Here is a 15229-nt window from a genome sequence, read left to right as displayed (position 1 = left end):
ATGCCTTTCATATGAAAGGCAAAACACGTCTAGAAATTAAATATTACGTCTGCAGCAAGGAAAATGAAGTTATAAATCAAATACTTGTGGTAGTAATGAATTGTGTAGCTTATCTCTGTAGCAACGGGGCTGATGCACTTGAGATGTATTTTAAACAAAAATCAGCTGGTCATAACATTGACTGAAATCGTAGAAAGATGCATGATGTATAGTGATTTGCAGGTTTAGGTATAAGCCGTATTTACTTGATCGGAGAAGTGGTGTGCCGTGTGAGGAGCGTTCAGGTACTCACGGTGTTTTGCGCGCAGGACGCCAGCCGACGCAGGCCGAGTATCGGCTGAGCACAGTGGATGGATGACGTAGGCTGGGCACGACGCAGCCGCTGCAGTGGCGCTCCGCTGGGCCACCGCCAGCCGACTGCCGGGCGACCACCGCGCGCCGCAGATCCACCCCCGAGGCGGCGCGCGGCCTTCGGCGCATGTGCAGATGGGCCACGCTGTCGCGCCGTGGCGTCCACGCCTTTCGTACCTACGCTCCTTCGCCTTCGTGGACACACTGGAAAGCACTGCTCAGCGCGCGGAAACCGCTACTTCCCAAAGTACAACGTAAAGCAGTCGTTACGAGTCTGGGGTAATTACCCCCTGAGGCATAGTGTGAAGTTTTCTGAGGGATACAAACCAAACGATTCGATTCTGTTCCAGTGACGAAACAAAATTATTTACAAAATATCATTACTATTACCACAATTTTTAAGACTCTAATACTGATTATATAAGTTATCAATAATTACTTTTTCTCAGTAGCATTAATGTATTGGAGGTTACAGGTTCCTCACATAGTCCACCCACTAAACACGTATGTTGTGCCATGTTCCATACATCGCTGATGATACACTACTGGCAATTTTGAGATACCTGGAAAGGAACAAGAAGATGTCCTAGCTTAATAGTAGTGGAGGACACCTACAATCAAAGGCCTTCACTATGCACAAATTCATCCACGAGTCCAATAGATCCACCGTATAATAAGGTACAAACATCACGGAGCTTCCTGACAGTTACAGAATGGCTGAAATTTCATCATTTGAAGTTCAGCACACACCTTTATCGATCAATCTGGGGCCATCGTCTTTCCGGATAGGGAAAAAGATCCAAACCATATACACTACTGGTTCATTAAAATTGCTAGACCACGAAGTGCTAAAAACGCGAAATTTAACTGACAGGAAGAAGATGCTGTGATATGCAAATGATTAGCTATTCAGAGCATTCACACAAGGTTGACACCGGTGGCGACACCTACAACGTGCTGACATGAGGAAAGTTTCCAACCGATCTCTCATACACAAACAGCAATTGACCGGAGTTGCCTGATGAATCGTTGGTGTGATGCCTCGTGTAAGGACGAGAAATGCGTACCACCACATTTCCGGCTTTGATGAAGGTCGGACTGTAGCCTATCGCGATTGCGGTTTATCCTATCGCGACATTGTTACTCGCGTTGGTCGGGAACCAATGACTGTTAGCAGAATATGGAATCGGTGGGTTCAGGAGGGTAATATGGAACGTCGTGCTGCATCCCAACGGCCTCGTATCACTAACAGTCGAGGTGACAGGCGTCTTATCCGCATGGCTGTAACGGATCGTGCAGCCACGTCTCGATCCCCGAGTCAACAGATGGGGACGTTTGCAAGACAGCAACCATCTGCACGAACAGTTCGACGAAGTTTGCAGCAGCATGGAGTATCAGCTCGGAGACCATGGCTGCGGTTACCACTGACGCTGCATCACAGACAGGAGCGCCTGTGATGGTGTACTCTACAACGAACCTGAGTGCACGAATGGGAAAACGTCATTTTTTCGGATGAATCCATGTTCTGTTTACAGCATCATGATGATCGCATCCGTGTTTGGCGACATCGCGGTGAACGCACATTGGAAGCGGGTATTCATTCGTCATCGTCATATTGGCGTATCACCCGGCGTGATGGTATGGGGTGCCAGTGGTTACCCGTCTAGGTCACCTCTTGTTCGCATTGACGGCGCTTTGAACAGTGGAAGTTAGATTTCATATGTGTTGCGACCCGTGGCTCTACCCTTCATTCGATTACTGCGAAACCTTACATTTCAGTAGGATAATGCACGACGGCATGTTGCAGGTCCTGTACGGGCCTTTCTGGATACAGAAAATATTCGACTGCTGCCCTGGCCAGCACATTCTCCAGATCTCTCACCAACTGGAAACGTCTGGTCAATGGCGGCGGAGCAACTGGCTCGTCACAATACGCCAGTCACTACTCTTGATGAACTGTGATATCGTGTTGAAGCTGCATGGGCAGCTGTACCTGTACGTGTCATCCAATCTCTGTTTGACTCAATGCCCAGGCGTATCAAGGCCGTTATTACGGCCAGAGGTGGTTGTTCTGGGTACTGGTTTCTCAGTATGTATGCACGCAAATTACGTGAAAATGTGAGTTCTGGTATAATATAAAGTCATCCAATGTCTGTCAGTTAAGACGTAAGATGTGCAGCAATGAACTGATTTACAAAAAGGAAGTATAGTGCATGTATATGAATTTGCTTGATTTTAAATGAGGATGCAGTGTGCAGGTGAAGCAAGTGCCACAGTGTTCAAGTGTTCAAATGTGTTTCAATTCTTAAGGGACCAAACTGTTGAGCTCATCGGCCTCTAGACTTACACACTACTTAAAAGAACTTGAACTGACTTACGCTAAGACCAACAAACACACCTGTGCCCGGGGGGGGGGGGACTCGAACCTCCGCCGGGAGGCGTCGCGCAATCAGTAACATGCCGCCTTAAACCGCGCGACCATTCCTCGCGGCCAAATGCCATAGCGGAGGTAAGTAATGAAGTGGAAGTAAGTTTGGGAACAAGTGTGTATCCTAACTGTGGATAGTTGGCTTTATCTTCTGAGAAGGAATTGTGGGTGGCACTTTTAGTGCACCGCTAATTCCTTCGTCATTCATCCTACAAGACACACACAGGAACTAAATCTCATTCATCTTTCATTATTTTAAAAATAAAAGTATTCCAAGAAAAGTCTATCATTCTACAGATTAGTTAGGTGCTAAAGTTGGTGATAATGTGGGAGGGGGGGAGGGGCCACAGTTGGCACGAGAGGGGGGGGGGGGGGGGTGTCGGTGGTATAGGCTAATATCGGATTTTACTTAGGGGTAATGGTCTACAAAAGGTTGGAACCACTGATGTTAAGGATCGTTCAAAAAGCGTTCCGGTTTTGAACTGTGTAGTGTATTTTCGTCTGTCACTTCAGAGCACTGTTGGAAATCATTTCGATTTGCATAAACAGTGTGATTCTTGCTTATTTAAATTTTACGCATTTCTTCTTTATGTGTCTAACTGCCCCTATACACGATCAAAGAATTTGACAGACTTTACTAGGTTTGTTGACAGTAATTACGAAAAGGATAGTATGGTACTCATCACATATATGAGATATTGAGGCGCAGACAGGCAGAACAAAAAGTTACGTAACACGTAAGCTAAGGCCTTCTTTTGAATTAGACGACGTACACACACATACACACATTCATGCAAACGTAGCTCACACACATATGACAATTGTCTCTGGCTGCCGGTGCCAGTTGGTCTACATCTGCGTGATTGTGTGTGTGTGTGTGTGTGTGTGCGTGTGTATGCTGTCTAATTAAGAAGAAGGCATTCTTTAGTAGTCTTTTTATTGCGCCTGTCTCCGACTCAACATCTCCGCTATATAATGAGTACCGGACTATCCTTTTCAAAATATTGCTATTATTCCATCCTCGATTTTATCCATTGTCTGATTTTACTAGGTTTCTCACATATGAGGGCTATTCAGAAAGTAAGGCCTCATGGGGCGGGAAGTGGAAGCCAAAGTGAAAATCCGATGACGCTTTGCACAGTGTGTCCAGTATGCCCATTTTCGTGGCCCATCCCTCCCTTCAGCTCTGAGCGCACAACTAACACATAAAGATACCTAGATAAATAGTGTCACCTGAGAAGTATTAGCTCATGGTCAGAGATTTCTCCTGATATCATGCAGCCCACATAACCTAAGGGTCATGCGTTTCCTTCTTCATGTCAATTCTCGACCGCTCTCTGCAGGGGCAATGAAGATGTTCTTGTAGCATTTCTCTTGCAGCATTTCCAATGGGAAGTATTTCATAGCCCACAATACAGCTGAACCGTGGCACTACCCAGTTCTTTATAAAAGCTAATTTACAATCTTTGGAGTTGGTATTAAAACCCAGGGAGAGGAAATAAAAACTTTGAGGTTCGCCGATGACATTGTAATTCTGTCAGAGACGGCAAAGGACTTGGAAGAGCAGATGTACGGAATGGACAGTGTCTTGAAAGGAGGATATAAGATGAACATCAACAAAAGCAAAACGACGGTAATGGAATGTAGTCGAATTAATTCGGGTGATGCTGAGGGAATTAGATTAGGAAATGAGACACCTAAAGTAGTTAAGGAGTTTTTCTATTTGGGGAGCAAAATAACTGATGATGGTCGAAGTAGAGAGGATATAAAATGTAGACTGGCAATGGCAAGGAAAGTGTTTCTTAAGAAGAGAAATTTGTTAACATCGAGTATAGATTTAAGAGTCAGGAACTCATTTCTGAAGGTATTTGAATGGAATGTAGCAATGTATGGAAGTGAAACATGGGCGATAAATAGTTTGGACAAGAAGAGAATAGAAGCTTTCGAAATGTGGTGCTACAGAAAAATGTTGAAGTTAGGTGGGTAGATCACGGTAACTAATGAGGAGGTATTGAATAGGATTGGGGAGGAGAGAACTTTGTGGCACAACTTGACTAGAAGAAGGGATCGGTTGGTAGGACATGTTCTGAGGCACCAAGGGATCACACATTTAGCATTGGAGAGCAGCGTGGAGGGTAAAAATCGTAGAGGGAGACCAAGAGATGGATACACTAAGCAGATTCAGAAGGATGTAGGTTGCAGTAGGTACTGGGAGATGAAGGAGCTTGCACAGGATAGAGTAGCATGGAGAGCTGCATCAAACCAGTCTCAGGACTGAAGACCACAACAACAACAATTTACAATCTCATCACATTATTTAAAGGAAACAGGAAGCCCGGGATCACTGGTGATGGACAATCTTGTGATTGTTTTACAATTTTAATTTGACTCAAAAGAGGCTTTAATATAAACTTCAGTTTGGACATTTGTCCTCTTACTGACGCAATATACAAATCTTCACTTTGATGGAATGATGTAAACACGAATAATAATCATATTATTTTTCGTCCGCGACCAAAATCATTGATAGTAGGCACGGTGAATAATCAATCACAAACAATCGTTCTTGTTTAACCAGGTCTCAAGAGACTAATAACATTATACACTTCCAACCAAAATTACACAGCCACGTAATAGCACAACTTTATAAAGAACAAAGAAATCTTAAAGCTTAATAAAACTGAACTGCCCAATAAAGGTCACAGTGAAACATGCTCATACTAAAAATACAAACTGGGCCAACCAGGGTCACAAAACTTGCACATGGGAATAATAGCAATTTGCACGTTCATTAAAGATACACAAATGATTAACGTAAGTTTTAAATACGAAGGGCTAGTAATAACCAATAAAGTGACTAACAGAAACGTCAATATTAACAAGGTGACCTCACTTAATAAACAGACATAGAATGATTCCCAACTTGCACTTAAGTTAGAGAACAGCGTTAATGCCCATAGCAGTCTTTGGAAGAAATAACGCTACCGCCGGGAGCCAATTCGAGCGTTCACTCACCGCGGCTTGTGGACAGGGGCACATAGCAGGCGGTATACAGGGTGAGTCACCTAACGTTACCGCTGGATGTATTTCGTAAACCAAATCAAATACTGACGAACCGATTCCACAGACCGAACGTGAGGAGGGGGGCTTGTGTAATTCGTTAACACAAACCTTAAAAAAATGCACGGAAGTATGTTTAACACAAACCTACGTTTTTTTAATGGAACCCCGTTAGTTTTGTTAGCACATTTGAACATATAAACCAATAAGTAAACAGTGCCGTTTGTTGCATTGTAAATTGCTAATTACATCCGGAGATATTGTAACCTAAAGTTGACGCTTGAGTACCACTCCTCCGCTGTTCGATCCTGTGTATTGGAGAGCACCGAATTACGTAGGGATCCAAAGGGAACGGTAATGGACCTTAGGTACAGAAGAGATTGGAACAGCACATTACGTCCACATGCTAACACCTCTTTATTGGTCTTTTTCACTGACGCACTTGTACATTACCATGAGGAGTGAGGTAGACGTACACACGTGGTTTCCGTTTTCAATTACGGAGTGGAATAGAGTGTGTCCCGACATCTCAGGCCAATATGTTCAAAGTGGTGGCCATCATTTGCTGCACACAACTGCAATGTCGTACACGCCCGCAGTACATTTGGTGTAATGTCGCCGCAGGCTGCCACAATACGTTGTTTCATATGCTCTGGGGTTATAGGCACATCTCTGTACACATTCTCCTTTAACGTACACCACAGAAAGTAGTATAGAGGTGTAAGATAAGGAGAACGGGCTGGCCAATTTATGCGTCCTCCACGTCCTATGAAACGCCCGATCGAACAGCGGAGGAGTGGTACTCAAGCGTCAACTTTAGGTTACAATATCTCCGGATGTAATTATCATTTTACAATGCAACAAACGGCACTGATTACGTATTTGTTTATCTGTTCAGATGAGCTAACAAACCTAACAGGGTTACATTAAAAAAAAACATAGGTTTCTGTTAAAAAACATACTTCCGTGCATTTTTTTAATGATTTGTATTAACCAGTTACACTAGCCCGTCTCCTCATGTTCGGTCTGTGGAATCGATTCGTCAGTATTTGATGTGGTTTACGAAATATATCCAGCGGTAATGTTAGGTGACTCACCCTGTATATTTATATATAATCCGACCGGCCCCACAATGAGCGGTCCTGACAAGAATCCATAACAGCGCCGACGCCAGGGAATGAGCACTACAATCAAATATCCTGCAGCACAAATAGATTGCAATGAAAACATGGTCAAATCACAGCCACACTCGAATATATAATAAGCACGCCACCCCCCCCCCCCCCCCGCCCCCCCCCCCCCCAAATTACCCGTCTCCCAGTTAATTAGCAGGAGACTTAGAGATCACTTCCAGTTGCCTTAAGGCACTTTCAACATTAAATAAACATACCAAATGCTGCCGTGAGAAATGATTACGCCATCGACTCTACGGCTGCCGGGCACGTACACAACCGCAGCCAGTCCCAAAGCGGACAATATGTCCTAAAACAAGTTAAAATTTGCATGAAAACCACTTAAAACACACACGCCACGTGTGATCAAAACGGAAGAGGAACATCAGCCTCCTTAAAATAGCCACTGCGGAAGAAGTTCAGAATCATCTCCGGCAGCTACCCATGCCACAATAAGTTTCAACAGTCTTCTTAGTTAAACAAAGAATAAAAGTCATACGCAACTTGTAAGTTGGAGCTTGCAAATTACGAGCTGAGAAGCTCTTCAGCGTGAGACGACGAACCCACCACAATTTTGCACGTCAAGGCTCCCAATGAACGGTACCGTACATCCGGCGCGCGCCAAAAGACAAGGGCAGCGCTCACGGCGAGGCCCATGCACCGAGGTTAGGGGAGCGAGCTTGTTTTCAACACAAGTTGGCTCGTTGAACGCCGACCGGAGACTCACTCGTCACACGTTCACCCGGGAAACCCCACCGGGGAGCAGACAAAGATAGCAGGACAGCCGAATATCGATATCTGCGATGCAACTCGAACACCCTAGCGGCAGCCGCCTCGTCTCAGTATCCTGTAATCGGCTTTCCCTGAGGTTCATGTCTGCTCATATGAGCCGCTGGCTCTGTAGACAAGATTTTGGCACAGGCAACGAGCTTTAGCCCAGCGTAGGAGTCGGCGGAAAGTATAGGCGGCTGCCTTGTCTAACGAGAGTATTAGTAAGTTGGCACAACGCTACGACATAAGTCGAATTCGCAGGGGCGACTGCGCAAAGAAGTAGATGGAAGCTGTAGTTAACTGTTCCGAGTAAAACATTTTTGATTTTCAGATTGGTTTCTACTTCACGACCGAGCGGAACTTACTTTCTGAATCGTCCTCGTATTTGATAGTGGAGTATGACGCTAGATCACGTGTTTGTTGAACACAGACTGCCTTTAAAGTGTTTGCAAATAACTGGTTTGACAATAAATCTGACAAGATTTTTCACGTAGTTTTTGTTGTTTGACAGTGTGTATGTAGCGACGAATAATTTTATTGCAATACACCTATCTGTATCGTTAGTCTGGCGAACGAGCCGACCACGACATATCTCCTCCGCGACAAATCCAACGAATAGGGACTTGTCTCTGCAATTCATTTCTAGCCATCAGCGAAACATGTGTCGGATACCCTTCGTGTTGATACCACATTCTGTTCCTTGTTCCTAAAGGTATTTCTTCAAATAGCGTACCTAATATTTCTTGCAGGACTGTGGTGTACCATTAAGATTTCCTTCTATGAAATAGGGGCCTATAGTTCTGTCCTCCGGAATACCACACCATACATTCACCGACCACGGTTTTTGGTGTGCAACCTGCCGCAGCCAACATGGATTTGCAGTTGTCCAATAATGCATGTTATGCAAATTAAAATTTCCATGGTTCGTGAATCTAGCCTCGTCAGTACATAAAATCAAATTAATAAATTGTCATTCCTCTGAATCTGAAGTTCAGCCCATCGACAGAATTCAATGGGACGCATACAATCCCTACCAGTTAATTCTTGGTGGAGACTGATAAGGTGACGATGATACTTATGGCGACACAGAACACGAACAACACTACTCTGGCTCATGCCAGATTCCCTTGCGATTTGACGCGAACTAACACAAGGATCTCCAACCACAGTGGCAATAGTACCAATTTCCGTTTCCTCGTTTGTAACTTTCCTTTGCCGGATATGTTTCCTATGCGTTAAAGATCCAGTTGTTCTCAATTTATCATACACAAATTTAATTGTACGACGTGTAGAGTGAGTACGTCGAGGATACCTTATAGAGTATAAGTCTCTAGCTCTCACTGAATTTCGTTGGCATTCTCCGTAAATGAAAAGAATATCGATTTCTTCTTCGAAGGAATACATCATTCACATTCGCTTGATTCGACGACACTAGTCTTACCTTTCCTGTTAGTGCTGTATTACGGAACCGTCGAATGGTGTTTACATGTCACATTAGACGGATACGCCGTATTCGACGAATATTTACTGTTTGCAGGATATACGAGAGAGTATTGTCAGAGCATGTGCCGAAGTGATAAGGAATACCACTGAGTCCTGATAAGAAGATTGAAGAGCTGCACTGATACCAATGGTTATCACCTCAAACACCTTCTGTGAATGGCGTTCATGCCTCCTTTTTGATTTTCGTTGACCTTGGTAGACCTTACTGTTACACATAATTGGATTCGTCTCCATAGCCGCAACAAAAATATTAGTAGGTAAGTGACGAAGGATGACCTTTGTTACACTTGTTTCGTTCATTTTCCATTAACATGTTGCATATCCTCGATGCTTCAAAAAGTAAATTTGTTTACTTCTTTTTATTTTACTTTACATGGTAACAACTTGTTGTGAAACAGTGAATGAGCACGACAAGTCAACAGCAATGACAATATACAGTAGGCAAGTGAAATCTTGTCTATACCTAAAAGGTGCTATCTGTAAAAACATGGTAGTGCATAAAATGGTACTAAGTTACAACACAAATAATAAAAGTGCTAGAACTGGAGATAAATGCAAAAGTAATTATTATGCCAAGCTGAGTGTAGTATCAAATATCATGTCGACAAGGAATAAAAAATGTTTCATTTGATAAAATGTTTTGAAACTTCTTTATTTAAATGAGTGTCTCTGTACTTAAATTGCAGAATGACTGAGAAGATGGAACTTCTACGTTATTTGATTCTGAAACACCTGAGTAAAACTAAACGTACTGAGACTACTTTCCCTTAACTTTTCTTATCATGTCACCACTGACCCACAATGTTCTAGCACAACGCGATCTGACTGCTAAAAAATTACTACCTTACTTCAAATGATTAATTCAAAAGAATGGCCTGACTAAAAATAAATCTTAACAATAACCTACACATTTCATTAAACAGTTACCTCAGATAAGTCTTCATTACGTGAACTACTGCAATACAGCGAACGTCAGTACTGACAGCTAAATAAAATATTCTAACAACTAAAGCCAATAACTACAAATAGGCATGTGGCTAGCAAACAAAATAATGTATTTTTGACCTTAATAATGTGACATCCAGTTCAAACACGAATATAAATCGTCACTGACATCCAGTACAAAGATATATAATCATGGATAAGATTCAATCTCCAAGTCGAACATGTACAGATCGTTGGCCTACGCTAACACTTGAGACCTCTGCCCTCCATCAATGCTAACTTCTCACATCTAACGTCCATGAATGCTGGATCTTCACCTCCAACTGCCCAACAATACTTCCATCACTGCTGGCGACTAACTTCCAACTGCCCTACACTACTGGCGGTTAAGGCTCGATTGACACGGTGGGCACCGTCACATCAACGTCAACGCGGGTCACGTGACGTCAAAATATTCGTCCAATGCTTTCAAATGGCGAGGTTCACACGGTGGGCTACGTCACATCAACGTCAGTTTGCCTGCCGGCACTTATACTTCGAGAGAATAGTTTGACGTTGACGGTGGGGGTCACGTGGTTGGCGAACTGCTTACGATTGGCTGTTACTTTTCAGTCTGTTCTGCGGTTGCTCGCATGCCACGAGTTTGATTCTGCTAGCAGTGTTCTCCACATCGAAAATATCTACCGAGGTTTTAGTTATAAAATGTTTTTATATAAACGTGAACGACGAGACGTTAATCGAACTTTTTCACCAGAATGTGGAGTTGTATGACATGAGCTGCAAAAAATGCAGTGATGCTTTGTTTAAAGAAGAAATATGGAAGAAAATTGGATTGGTTATCGGTCGCCCAGGTAAATAACTAAATGAATATTGTAGGCCTACTGCAGATTATATTTATTTTGTATGTAATGTATTTAGATGTATAACATCGCACCTGCATCTATTTATGTATGTATGCACTCACGATTAGGAGGTGAAAACGCTTAGCATAGGTTAGAGCCCTCCTGCTTTCCAATTTCACAATTATTCGCGAGTCGTGAAAGTTTATTTCGACCATGTTTATATGTAATATCATTCTGAAGCAAATATGAGTATTCTACGCCACATAGTCATTTTGGCTAGTAGTTTACTTATGTATGGTATTTATTTACATACTTTCAGGTACTGAGTCTCACTCAACATTTCGTATGGATACAGCTTATTTAAATACAACTGCAGTAAAAAGTTCGATGTTCCACTTTCATATACAGTGTGCAGTTGGTTCTCTGCAGTGCCAAAGTTTATGCAGGACGAGCTGTAGCAGATTTAGATCTACATAACAAGAGGCCATAAATTGTGAATGTTTAGCCTATAGATCAATTTGTTGATAGTGTGCAGTATTACAAAAAATCTTGTGTTCTATAAAATACGTAAAGGTACAGAACAGGAACACTGAAAGGAATCGGTAAAGCTGAATCATCAGACTCACCTCAAACAAACCATTAGTTTTTCTTGTGGAGAAATTGCACGGCGCATGTTTGTGTCTGCTTTCATGATGCTTCTGCTTATCAAAGACAGCAAATTTTAATTTGTTGTCCCGACATTCGTAAATATTTATAAAATGACGCCTCCTCTTCTTCCAGCTCTCTATACAATGTGTGATATTCGCCTTCACACATTCTCTTCAAGATCATTTTCTTCACCCACGTTCGTTTAGATTGCCTTGCTAATTTCCGCTCTCTTTCATCTAAAGCAATTGCAATCGTATCAAGCTCATCAAGACTAAATATATAACGTCCACCATCCTCTCTCGTGAACACTTCTGCGAGTTTCCAATAACGCGCCAAAACGTGGTTGAAGTTTTGCCGTCGCTTGACGTTCCGTCCAGTGTGAATGCAAGTGGATTTTTGACGATATGTGACGTCACTGACGTTGACGTGACGTTGCCCACCGTGTGAATCGAGTCTAACTTCCAACAACGAGTCCAACCAGCCACAGAGACTCTTACAAAGAAAGCGCAGTCAGAGATCAAAAGCAATGCGCTACACAGCGCTGCCAACACAAAAGCAACCTACTTACACCCCTGCTCCCTACAAAAATTTTACTGTTTATTTTGGGCAGTTGCCAGGCTCAATTTGTTAAAACTTTTTATATTAACAATATCAAATAGATCAAATGCACACATATATTAATGCACTGTAGGTCAAAAGCAAAAACTGTCCTCACAGTCCCTAAAGACAGTCCTAATGATTTATCAGAGTGGTAGTTTTATGCACAAAGTCTGAGCAGTAAAAGGAAATGCACACGCAAGTAGTGGATCACCATGCAGTCTTGAAGAAGTGTTGTGCTCCCAACGGGAACACTGTGCTGACTCTTGACATAAATATTGGCAATGGGCCACAACAGGGCAAACCCACAGCAGAATCAATCGAAGTCTTTTCTTCAAGACTTAGTAGAATTAGTAGGTCACCACAGAGTAGACCCACAGTATTTCTTGTAGAGAGTATGGTAGTAGTGGGCCACCAAGGGAGTAGACTCACTGTAGTTCTTGTAGAGATGAGCAGCAGACATCCACTGTGACTGTGCGGGTGCACAATCATAACTGAAGAGTCTTGCGGATAATAAAACAAGTCTTTAAACCGCCACCTGTGCACTCACAAATTTTTTTGTAATATCCTTAGAACCAGCAATGCTGTTAACCAGTGCCTTGTTGGATTATCAACACACGTCCAAACACTAACACACTCATTTAGCCTCTAAGATTTTGCACATACTGTGTGACCAACAGAAATGTGTGCAGTAAAATAAATACCTACTATTTGTGGTGTCTATACAATTTACAATTTTATGCCATAAGAATACAATTACAAAGGTACAGAAAATATTATTAAAGAACATGATAATATACATAACATTTATAGTAATACAGGCCTTACAAAGGAATAGAAATAATCATATACATGAGTATTCCAGGAATTGTGACATAAGTAAATAAATGAAAAATTAGAATATGCATTGAAATATTAACTTACTTGACACATGAGCATTAAAAGAAAACAGAGCAGAATAAATAATGTATAAATATCTTTCCAAAGTAAAGAATATTTTAGATTTGATGATAACAGTATTCCTCATCATAGTAAATGCAGCTTAGTACTAGAAGAGAAAAATTCAGTTAATCTTATCAGGTAAATACACAGACACAGGAAAACACAGATACACAAGGGTACACATAAACACGAAGCAGAATAACACAAAAGGAAAAGATACGCTTTGTTTTCATTGTAACATTTGGTACTGCTGTACTTGTGATACATTATTTCCAATCAAAGCTTCGTTTTCCCACAGATTTTTTTCATCTTATTTCAGTTTCTGTCCCCACAAAGAAAAGTCCTATCTAAGCGTGCTTTCTGTATTTACTTTCACATATTTCTTACCTTATCATTTATTTTCCATTATCTTACCTCGTCATTTGTTTCCAAGAAAATCCTACTGAACCTGTTGGCCCTAAACCCTACTTATCATTTCATTTCCTCTTTCAAAATAACTATTCCTCAATATATAATACTCTTAGTCAAACTTTTTTATAGCTTCTACATCTACATACATACTCCGCAATCCACCATACGCTGCGTGGCGGAGGGGACCTCGTACCGCAACTACACTCCTGGAAATGGAAAAAAGAACACATTGACACCGGTGTGTCAGACCCACCATACTTGCTCCGGACACTGCGAGAGGGCTGTACAAGCAATGATCACACGCACGGCACAGCGGACACACCAGGAACCGCGGTGTTGGACGTCGAATGGCGCTAGCATTTGTGCACCGCCGCCGTCAGTGTCAGCCAGTTTGCCGTGGCATACGGAGCTCCATCGCAGTCTTTAACACTGGTAGCATGCCGCGACAGCGTGGACGTGAACCGTATGTGCAGTTGACGGACTTTGAGCGAGGGCGTATAGTGGGCATGCTGGAGGCCGGGTGGACGTACCGCCGAATTGCTCAACACGTGGGGCGTGAGGTCTCCACAGTACATCGATGTTGTCACCAGTGGTCGGCGGAAGGTGCACGTGCCCGTCGACCTGGGACCGGACCGCAGCGACGCACGGATGCACGCCAAGACCGTAGGATCCTACGCAGTGCCGTAGAGGACCGCACCGCCACATCCCAGCAAATTAGGGACACTGTTGCTCCTGGGGTATAGGCGAGGACCATTCGCAACCGTCTCCATGAAGCTGGGCTAATGTCCCGCACACCGTTAGGCCGTCTTCCGCTCACGCCCCAACATCGTGCAGCCCGCCTCCAGTGGAGTCGCGACAGGCGTGAATGGAGGGACGAATGGAGACATGTCGTCTTCAGCGATGAGAGTCGCTTCTGCCTTTGTGCCAATGATGGCCGTATGCGTGTTTGGCGCCGTGCAGGTGAGCGCCACAATCAGGACTGCATACGACCGAGGCACACAGGGCCAACACCCGGCATCATTGTGTGGGGAGCGATCTCCTACACTGGCCGTACACCTCTGGTGATCGTCGAGGGGACACTGAATAGTGCACGGTACATCCAAACCGTCATCGAACCCATCGTTCTACCATTCCTAGACCGGCAAGGGAACTTGCTGTTCCAACAGGACAATGCACGTCCGCATGTATCCCGTGCCACCCAACGTGCTCTAGAAGGTGTAAGTCAACTACCCTGGCCAGCAAGATCTCCGGATCTGTCCCCCATTGAGAATGTTTGGGACTGGATGAAGCGTCGTCTCACGCGGTCTGCACGTCCAGCAAGAACGCTGGTCCAACTGAGGCGCCAGGTGGAAATGGCATGGCAAGCCGTTCCATAGGACTACATCCAGCATCTCTACGATCGTCTGCATGGGAGAATAGCAGCCTGCATTGCTGCGAAAGGTGGATATACACTGTACTAGTGCCGACATTGTGCATGCTCTGTTGCCTGTGTCTATGTGCCTGTGGTTCTGTCAGTGTGATCATGTGATGTATCTGACCCCAGGAATGTGTCAATAAAG

At 43.4% G+C, this 15229-nt stretch overlaps 1 protein-coding gene across 2 annotated transcripts in view; it reads right to left on the bottom strand.

The window, feature by feature from the left end:
• Positions 1–422, bottom strand: part of LOC126267417 (RNA-binding protein Raly-like) — a 381807-nt gene extending 381385 nt beyond the window's left edge. The window contains exon 1 of one of the 2 annotated variants that reach the window (XM_049972649.1): positions 293–422. The gene's annotated coding sequence lies outside the window, so the exon portion shown is untranslated. The remainder of the gene's footprint in view (positions 1–292) is intronic. The other variant, XM_049972651.1, reaches the window with a different exon arrangement.
• Positions 423–15229: the final 14807 nt, after the last annotated feature.

Source organism: Schistocerca gregaria, chromosome 4 (genome assembly GCF_023897955.1).
Source record: "Schistocerca gregaria isolate iqSchGreg1 chromosome 4, iqSchGreg1.2, whole genome shotgun sequence".
Classification (NCBI taxonomy): Eukaryota; Metazoa; Arthropoda; class Insecta; order Orthoptera; family Acrididae; genus Schistocerca; species Schistocerca gregaria.
Note: the sequence above shows the minus strand (reverse complement) of the source record. Positions and strands in the feature narration are given on the sequence as shown.